Here is a 9361-nt window from a genome sequence, read left to right on the forward strand (position 1 = left end):
CTGCTGATGCTATGCATACACTCTTCACTGATTGTGATGCTGTGGAATTGTTGTTGGTACATGTCGTACATGTGTTCTTCGTCTGAATCATAACAGTCAACAACACGCTTTGGTCTGTGTCCTTTTCTATGTGACTGTTGTTTGTAGTGCTGGTTTTGTGGTGGAGGAGACTTACTTCTTCTTGTGCTGAAGTCTTGCTTTGGTTGTCGTTTGTTCTTCCTACAGCACCTTGCCCAGTGCCCTTTTGCACCACATGCAGAGCATTCGTCATTGTATGCAGGACACTGACGCGGCTCGTGGCTTCTGCCACAGTTCTGGCATGTTCGCCCTCTTTGTGTTGCATGTACTTTTTCAGAGTTGGATAATCCAAGCTGGTTTAGCTGTTGGTTCCCTGCTGATAAAGCTTCATATTTCCGTCCTTCTTTTAACACATCAGCCAGGGATTATCCTTGGGGTTTCCCATACAGGTCGTTCCTCAGCGCATCGTGTGGCGTGCTAGCAATGATGAGCTCGATGAGACGTTCATGCAACTCCCCTTCTGTGAATTGGCATTTCAGTGCTAAGGTTCTGGCTCTAGTCACAAAATCATCAATATTTTCATCCGTTTTTTGTCTGTATTGCATTAGCTGGAGTCTGTGTATCCTAAAGTTCACATTAAGCTTAAGCTGGTCCTCGAAAAAAGCCTACAAACTGGCAGGTTTTTTCTTGTCGTCATCGCTGAGTCCGCTAACATTTAGCCTTCTTAGTCCTTCATCTACTATGCCACGACAGATTTTCCTAGCTCGTTTAACATCGTCCTCTATTTCCTCATCATCCAGATTTAAGGCACATTTTCTGCCTGAACAGTGAGATAGCCTCACTTAGATCCGGTTTGGACCAGTTCATCATCGGTAGATGTGATGCCATTGCGTCTTTTCCTGCACTTAATCACGTCTGCACTCGCTTAGCTCGCTCCCGCTAGCCGTTTAGCTTGTTCGTATCTCTCACTCACATCTGGCGATATACAAATTATCCTCGGACAATTTCGTTGGAGCCTCACGTCGGCATAGAGCGGTCTTATCGCTGTTTTTCAGAGGTAACCATTACCGCTGCCACCATGAAGAATTATTGGAGACAAGGAAGAAACTTGAGGATAAGATCAAACGTAACTTTACTCCGCTTTGGTTCCGGAACGATACAAACATATATTCCCACACTGCTCATGTAGTGACGGATCACTCCGCCTATGTATAAACTAGTTCCATTTACATATCACAACAGCAGTTGTTAAAGTAAAGCAAGTACCATGTGAAAGGTTGAGTCAGGTATCACACCTGACACTGGGCCAGGAAGGGTCCCCAGATTCTCTCGAATCCGTTCTGTCCATTGGGTTTGTGCAGGCGCAGTCTTTCCATTTAAATAACCGATAACATCTCACCGAGCCAGTGAGCAAAGGTGGGAGGAGTGATAGACTTCCAAGTTAAGAGAATAAGTTTCTTGCCCACCACAATCCCTAGGTGTAGAGCGACCTGCGTGTCATGCAGATGATCAGAAGTCTCCGCCAAGCATCCAAGGATGGCCAGGTCGTGGTTAGGCTGAATAGCTCTGGAGTAGGCTTTTGACAACTGTTCAAATATAGCTGACCAAAAATTGTGCAACTTGGTTCCAAAGTTCTGCCAATATTTTACTATTATTAATATTTAACTATAGTTCAAGTCTTTGGACCAAGCTTCCCTAATAAAATCAGAGGAAACTGACTTGGTAAAAGAACCCACAAATTTTGTTATTAACAGTTTGGAGTCTGGAGGGAGCAGGAGGGTTTCAAGGAAAGGATGAGTAGTCGGGGTAGAATTGAAATGTGGCCAATTCTCCTTGACATAGTGGGCCCTAGTTTCGTGGCGCAGCGCAGGGTGCCGGAGCCGGCGGCAAGTTTCGACCCGCGCAGCCTTGCGCAAGGTCAGTTTGGCAAGTGGATCGCCTGCGCCAAGATGGGTGTGGCGTCACAGATTCAGCTTGGCGTAGCGGAAGTTTCGTGGCAAAAAGCCTCGCCGAGACTTCGCCGAAAGCTCGCCAGCTCCAACCTGGTCTACTCTCGGCGTAAGGTGCAAGGCACGAATAAAGTCCATTCATTCAAGGCGAATCACAGCTGGCGGAGTGGAAGTTTGGCTGACGGCGCGCAGTGCGTACACGTCACCGAGACCTCACAGGCAGGTTTCCACAGTTCCAGGCACATTTAAATGCAATAAATAATCACAACAAACACTATTTAATGCAACTAATTGAATCAACACGTGAATTTATATCTATATAGATTGTCCCGTCACATCTGACGTCAGATCAAAGGCAGATGGCACGCGTAATGGAAACTCAGCCTCTCGGACCAAAACATCTCCCTCTCTCTCTACTGTTTTTTATAATATCGGCATTGTTATTATTTTGATACACACCCACGCACAGCGCGTGATGCGCGTGGTGGGAGCGGCGGCGCTGCTTCTGTCGTCGGGTTGTCAAGTGACGGAACTTGCACTGAACCTCCCCTAACGCATTAAAGGTGAGGAGAGGAGCTCATTTGATTGGTGAAGATCTGAATCGGCTGTATTAATCCCCGTCCACGCCTCGTCTCCTCCTCGTCTCCCACTCACGCCTTCTTCTCCTCCCTCTTTCCCACTTGCGCGGGTGGGAGTGATGGAAGGTGTGCCTGCGCGAGCCTGCGCAAGCCTGCCTGAGCCTGCGCGAGCCTGCGCGGTGTACGAAACTTGCAAAGTCCAGGCGGACACACCCCGTCGGCGTGGCGCAGGTGCGCTGAGAGCTGACTGCGCCTGGTCTACGAAACTAGGGCCCAGTGTCTGACTTGGAGGTAGCGAAAAAAATGAGAGTTTGGAAGATTAATCATTGCTTAGCTGAGCAAATTATGCCAATTGGCTGTTAATATACAGATCTGAAAATGTTTTAATACCCGTCTCCCTCCAGATAGCAAACACCCCATCCAGCTGGGCAGGCAAGAATGAATGATTTTGACATATGGGTGCATGTACTGTATGTAGACACTGGGAACCTGGCAGGCCAGGTTTTATCTGCTTTAGGATAGTAAGTTCTAAGTTCTTCGCAGTGAAGTTACAATTAATTTATTTCACTACTGGGGCGGAGTCAGAAAACAAAGTGATGACATGTCAACCGCGGCAGCTTCCAACTGTAGCCACAAAGGGTTATCCTCAGCTTTGCCACTTTTACCGTTCCAGTAGGTAAGAGCCTTGGAGTTAGCTGCCCAGTAGTAGTGTTTAAAGACAGGCAGTCCAAGACCACCATTTTTGGAAGGTTTTTGAAGGTGAGCCTTGGATATCCTGTGTGATTTGTAACCCCACATAAAGGCCAATATGATAGAATCAAGCTTATTAAAATAAGATGTGTTTAAGTATATAGGCAAGTTCTGGAAAAGCTATAGCAATCTGGGTAGGCTCACCATTTTGATTGCATTTACCCGGCCAATCATAGATAGGGGCAATATTCTCCAAGACTCAATATTTCTTTTAAGTTTTTCTATAGATTCTGTAAAATTAAATTTGAAAAGATTTTTAGGGCTTTTAGTAACATGTTCTTACTTGATGAGAAACATAACTTATAAACTGGCCTGAACGACTGAACAACAAAGTGACTGTTGTTGACATACTACACCACTGGGTGAAGGTTATCACTGGCTAGGGTTAATTGATGAACGCAATCAAATGCTTTGTACAAAATCACTCACTTTGAGTGTTTTGACAGAGTGATTGACACAAATCCATAGAATTAATATATTTAATGTGAGCAGAGCATCGTAACAAAAGACCATATAGTACTTATTATGTATTTATTAATTTGAGAAAATATGCTTGTTTCATTAACTGCTTACTAGGGGGGAATTCAGGTACAAAACCCCAAAATCTTTTTTTTAATGGGACCAATGGGGCCGATATATGATGGTGACTTAGTAGTGGGCGCTCTTGTCCTCATTCCTGTTTTGTTTCTGAAAGTGTACGCTCCCAACTGTGATGACAGCTTGTCTTCACTTCCAACTCGTCAAACACCAACGTTGTGTCACGACACTCTGCATCAGATTCCGATGCACCAGGCACTCTTCATTCTCTCCATGAGAAGCTTAGAGAAATTGATCTAAGAGTGTCATGATGTAGTAATGAGGGACGATGGTTGAAAGTGTTTGTTGGACCCAATTCTTCCCTTTCATTCTCGACCCATATTAATAATCTCCACACTAAAGTGAAAGCCAGATTGTCCTTTCTCTTTCGTAACAAAGCCTCTTTCACTTTAGTGTGGAGATTATTAATATCCACACTAAAGTGAAAGCCAGATTGTCCTTTCTCTTTCGTAACAAAGCCTCTTTCACACGCTCTGCTAAACTTACACTTGTAAAAATGACCATCCTGCCCATCCTTGACTATGGTGATATAATCTATAAAATGGCTTCAAAAACAGCACTGCACAAACTGGATGTTCTACACCATTCAGCTATCCGCTCCCTTTAATACACATCACTATGGACTCTTCAGACTGGTACATTGGCCCTCCCTTCAAACCCGCCGAGTCCGACATTGGCACCAGTTTATTTATAAAACAATCCTGGGCAAAACCCCGCCTTACCTTTCCTCCCTTCTCCATTTCTCCAGAAGCACTTACCGCACAAGATCATCGGAGCTTATCAAACTCACCAACCCACGCTCCAGTACTACCTTCGGCCAAAACTCCTTTCATTTTGCAGCAGCTTTTGACTGGAACACCACTCAAGACACCCTCAAACTTACAGCGTTTACATCACAGTCTCTACACTTAATTGTAGATATGCCAAGTAAAACCAGAGTTATAATAAATAATTCACGCCATGTTTCTCCTAAATATTTTCGTCACGTTTGGTGCAGGACGGAACCGTAAAAACAGGTTTTTGTAACAGGGCGACAACAATAAAAAAAAACATGACACCCCCTTCCCTATTGGTGTAAACATGCGCAGCATCAACCAATCAAAAATGTTATAGCCACCAACGGCAGATTGAAGTGCAAACTCTGCCTCAGGTGGACAAGAGGAGGAATGACACATCTTGGAAGTGTCAGAATCAGAAAGGAGTTTATTGCCAAGTACAAAGAGTAAAACAAAGAGTAAACAATAAAAAAAGGCCTGTGATGTGCATCTCTGTCTTGTGGTGGACAGGAACTGTTTTTTGGAGTGGCACAGATAATTTGTGTGGCAACATTGTGACTCCTGATTGTTTTGTAAATAGTTAATACAAAAAACGCCTGAGGCATTGCCTGCATTTTACTGCAAATAGTTGTATATAACGTTTTTGTTTGCTAAATGTACACATACGTTTTTGAAGTTTACAATCTATATTAGTATTCTAAGTTATAAAAATGGTTCGTTCAATGTTTGTTGTTTTCACAGTAAAAAATGCACCTTTTTCCTACTCAGATTTTGTGTTTTTGATGTGATTTTAGGTCCAATGTGTTAATACTGTATGTCAAAATGAAAGCATAACTGTAAAGTCACATATGTGAGGTTGTGCTGAAAATAATTATACCAAGCAAGAGGCAAGGTGAACAGTTTATAAGGTGAAATATGAAGGTAAAATCAAAAGTAGTCAAAATCAGCCACTTATACCCTGGACTGCAGAGAGTTAAGCTTCATGTTCACGTTAGAGAAGTAGTACCTTTAAGCCAAACTGATGGTTTTTCTTAAACCTAACTTAGTGGTTGTATTGCTGAAATCTTAGAAGGTGTTTGTTTTTTGGGGATTCTGAACATTGACCATGTGTTTACTGGGACCCTAGTGGGACGTAACAGTTTAGACGTGTTGGGTGTGACCTTCCTATCAGACTATTGACCTTGCTTCAAAACAAATACATGCCAACTAATCTTTGAATAGGATCTTACAGTTTTTTACAATTGCTAAAACAATTTTTTCAATACTTTGAACAATTTTTCTAAACTCTTCACGCACCAACACACCTACCACACACAATTGGCAAAACAGAAGACAGTCTATTGTATAGATCATAGATTGTGTTTTGCACTACAGTTTTTTAAGCCTATCTACATGTGTGTTTTGTTGGGTTGTGAAAAAAATTGTGTTTCTTTTGCTGCACGAATCCAATACAAAAAATGAATGATCGATCTCAGAGTAGCAATATAGAACGTACGGTTTATGGTGAGAAAAAAACAGACAGAAACTGCTGCAGTAAAGGCTTATTTGCAACTAGTGTTGCTTTCATTACAGTTCAGTACACTTCGATTGCTAAAACACGTTTTTCAAAACTGTACGTGTTTTTCAAAACTGCACACACAAAGCTCCAAACATCACACAGAAATTGCTAAACCCTGGCATCCCTTTGCAAAACAACTCTTTGCCATCAAATCTCTTACAGTTTTTCTCGATTGTTTACACACATTTTCTGAACGCATGCCTCATACTCTCAGAACTCTACACACAAATCAAAAAACACACACACAATGGGCAAAACCCCTCAATTCTCCTGCAAAATGAAACTTTACATTCAAAACAATGTTATTTCTTCTCAAAATGGTATTTTGTTGTCAAATGACACACAAACCATCATATGAATAGACATTTATAAGAACCAGTTGAACACTGATGTGCTCAATGTAAAACACGATGAACACTTCTTCATGTTCACAAAATGGAACTCGTGTTTTCATTTGGTAAACACAGCCATATTTTCACATGACACACACATACCATTCATTGAATAAACACAACTAAGTTTTGGCTGAACACTACCAAGCATGTACAGAACACTGAAGAGCAAAATTGAAAATACAATTATAGAAATGGAACACACTGAATCAATGACAATGCCCACTTCTCTCATAGACAAACATAAAACATCACACAAATTTTCAGACAAAACATTTTATTTTTAAACGTTTCCCCCCAACCCCCATTCAAGCATAAGCATCATGGGGCATCATGCCTCTGGTTTCTGTGTGGCCAGAGGGCCGCATCAACATCGCAGGCGATGTCCTCCTGGTCCAAACAGCGCTGGAAGAACCGCCTAGAGTGCCACACGAAGCCCTGACAGGCCTCAAAGCCCACATCTCCACAAGCCTCCTCCATGGCTTGAAGCAGTGGGACCTGGCTCTGTGGGTTCCTTTCATACACCTTCCACCTCCAGGCTGAGAAGAACTCCTCAATGGGATTGAGGAAGGGGGAATAAGGTGGAAGGTATAGAACAGAAAACCGTGGGTGGTCCTGAAACCACTCATGCAGCTGAGGTTTGGCTGGACCCTGTGGCCAGCCTCCCTCATGCTCAACCCATGGTTGAGCACATGGTCTAATACAGTAGCACGAATCTCATTGGAGATTCGGATTCTCCTTCTTCTTTCTCTTGCTTCTCCTTGTTGTCCTCTTTCTCCTCTTCCTCCTCCTCTTCCCCCTCCTCCTCTCCCCCTCCAAATTGCTTGCCAGACCGGAAAGTTTAGAGATTTGAATATTTGTGTGTTCTGGATTGATGCTTTGAGATTTTATGTGAGAAGTGTGTGCAAACCTGAAAAATTGTGTGTTGTGTTTTGACAACAAGGTGATGTGAAATGGACATCAGAGTGTAAAGAAGGAAAGTCAGTTCTAATATGTTAAGGAAATCTAAAGTAGTAAAAAATTGAGTCAAGCCATTGGGGACAGAAGTAAAGGTTGTGAAAATTGTGCCTAATTTTTTTGTGTTTTAGCAATCGAAAAAACCTGTAACGAAAATTATGACGAAATATCGTCGTCAACGAACCTTTATCACGTGAGGAAAACGAGACGAGACGCAACGAAAATGCTGGTCATGTGACAATAACGATAATTAAATATATAATGCAATATTGTAGACGAATAAAAACGAGACTAAATGTGGTTTACAAAATAAAAACTATGCTAAAATGTGTCTTCATTTTCGTTGACCAAAACGAGGCAAGACGAAATGTTGTAACGTTGTTTCGTCTCCATATTAGTCGTTCGAGGTGAACTGCGCCTCGCCTGGAAAGCAGACAAGTCAGCGGAGCAGCAGGAGGCGGAGCCTAAACGCTGCGCTCCAGTCGGACAGTTTCCATCGGCCTTCGAAGATTTGACAGGAAGTCATAGAAAAAGTTACTATCGTCGTCAACGAACCTTTATCCTTTTTATGAGGAAAACAAGACGAGTTGCGAAAATGGTGGTCATGTGACGATAACATTTTTGGTTAGTAAAATAATATGTTGTAAATTCAAATCAGAGAGTCTTCTGTGTCTGGAATGCATGTATTCTTGAGTCTATAAGGTAACAATAATATAATAATGGGTTTGGCTAAATACACTCTTTGACTAAAACTAGACTAGAATGTCATCAGTTTTCGTCGACTAAAACTAGACTAAAATAGTCATGGACAATTCTGACTAAAATAAGACTAAAATGCTCAGACTTTTAGTCGACTGAAACTTGACTAGACTAAAAATAGGATGAACATGACTAAAACTGATAAAAACTAAAATGATAGCTTGAGACAAAGACTAGATTAAAACTAAAAGTAAAACAGGCCGCCAAAAACAACACTATTTGCAACATGACATTACTGCAAGATAACATGCTACTGGTCTTCCTCTCCCTTGTGCTGGTATTTTCTTACTTTCTTTGTGTTGCTCTATATTGTTTCTTTTCCACACAAGATTAGCCCAAAGAGGTTCTCTTCTACTGGATACCATATGGTCATGTGATTGAAAGAACCTCAACACCTGAGTGTGTTTCCTAGATGGGATTCTCTGTGAATTATCTATTTGCATAACTTCAATCAGCTTTTTCTCAGTAGCTATGAAAAAAAACATGCAATATATTTGTGTTTAAATCTACAATATAAACAGCTGTTCACTTTGACTTTAGCCTATAAATTGTTTAGATTAGATTCAGCTTTATTGTCATTGTGCAGAGTACAATACAAAATGCTATTAGCGTCTAACCAGAAGTGCAAAAAGCAAAAAGTGAAATGTAAAACACAACAACAACAGTGCAGACAGGCTTAGAGCCTGAGAAACATGATGTTATCTGTTCTGACATACTGTGTGAAAGCATTTGTAAATTTGTCAGTAAAAACCCATTGTTTTGGTCTTGGTTGAGCTTGTGTGTAAAATAAGCATTTTAAATTTGTGTTAACCATATGCATTTTGTGTCAAAGCAACAAGAAACGTGTTAATTGTATAGCTTACACTCACGGGTGTTGCGCTAACTGTGTTAAGAGTTTAGGAAACGTATGACTTATGAAAAAGTATTGAATTGTCATAGCAATCATAAAAAACTGTAATTGTGTAATGATTACCAGCCGTGACCATACAAGCTCTAATATTATTTCCTTTTTAATGCTCATGAAAGA

The 9361-nt window shown here is 41.4% G+C and overlaps 1 long non-coding RNA gene across 1 annotated transcript; it reads right to left on the reverse strand.

The window, feature by feature from the left end:
• Nucleotides 1-6250: 6250 nt before the first annotated feature.
• Nucleotides 6251-6832, reverse strand: LOC311015593. The gene is made up of 2 exons (XR_014597370.1): nucleotides 6645-6832; nucleotides 6251-6381 (listed from the first exon to the last, which is right to left on the reverse strand). It is a non-coding gene; the product is annotated as an uncharacterized lncRNA (long non-coding RNA).
• Nucleotides 6833-9361: the final 2529 nt, after the last annotated feature.

Source organism: Eutrigla gurnardus (genome assembly GCF_963514095.1).
Source record: "Eutrigla gurnardus genome assembly, chromosome: 1".
Classification (NCBI taxonomy): domain Eukaryota; kingdom Metazoa; phylum Chordata; class Actinopteri; order Perciformes; family Triglidae; genus Eutrigla; species Eutrigla gurnardus.